Raw genomic sequence first — 1,236 nt, forward strand, 5'->3', positions numbered from 1 at the left:
TTCTAAATATTCCTTTATATGTGGTTCAGAGTTCTGGGACCATCCCCTGAGCCTGCTTGGTCCTGTATTCTGTGTTGTTGCTGACAGAGCTCCTTACGACACTTCCACCCGATCCACAATCTTGTTTGTTCTCCATATTTGGAATGATTTTTGTTCTTTTTCTGATTTCTTGGTAAGAACTTATGTAATTGCTTTGAGATCTTTTCTCTTTTCTAATGTAAGCATTTGGTGCTATAAACTTCACTTTCACCATGCTTAGCTGCATCCCACCTATTTAACATACTGTATTTTAAGTTCCATGTACATAATTTTAAGGAGTCCTGGTGGCACTGTGGGATAGGTGTTGGACTGCTAACCACATGGTCAGAGGTTCAAAACCGCCTGCTGATCCATGGAAGAAAGATGAGACCGTCTGTTCCCATAAAGATTGACAGTTTCAGAAACCCTACATAAAGGCCATTATAAGTCACAATCAACTTGATGACAGCAGATTTGGTTTATTTTATTTTTATCAGTATTTAAAATTTTTCTTTGAGAAGTGTCTCTTGGACCCATGGATTATTTAGAAATGTGTTGTTTGATTTTCACACATTTAGAAAAATTCCTGTCATCTTTCTGTAATTGATTTTCTACTTTATTTCAATTGTGATCAGAGAACATACTTTGCATGATGATGTTTATTTTGTATTTTTTGAAATTTTTATGACACATGGTATGGTCTATTTTGGTGAACATTCATGGGTGCTTGAAAAATATGTACAAAGGCTTCTGAAAGTTCATAGAAAAAATTGGTTATATTTTAATTCCCTTTTCCCATGAAATTTTTGAAGCCCCCTCCTATATCTATTTTTCTGTGGTTGGGTGGAGTGTTCTAAATATGTCAATTTGATTTATTAGTTGATGATTATTGTCCACATCTTTTATATCCTTGCTGATTTTAAGTCTGAAAATCATATCAGTTTCTGAAATGGAATGCGGAAGCCCCAACTCTAACTATGCATTTATCTATTTCTCCTTTTGACTTTATCAGCTTTTGCTTCATGTATTTTGAGACTCTGTTGTTTGGCATATACATATTTTGTTTTTGTTGTTATGTGCCGTGGAGTTGGTTCCCACTCACAGTGACCCTGTACAGGGTTTCCGAGGCTGTAAATCTTTACGGGAACAGAAAGCCTCATCTTTCTCCCATGGAACAGCTGGTAGTTTCGAACTGCTAACCTTGAGGTTCACAGCCCG

This window comes from Chrysochloris asiatica, unplaced genomic scaffold, assembly GCF_000296735.1.
Source record: "Chrysochloris asiatica unplaced genomic scaffold, ChrAsi1.0 scaffold00150, whole genome shotgun sequence".
Classification (NCBI taxonomy): Eukaryota; Metazoa; Chordata; class Mammalia; order Afrosoricida; family Chrysochloridae; genus Chrysochloris; species Chrysochloris asiatica.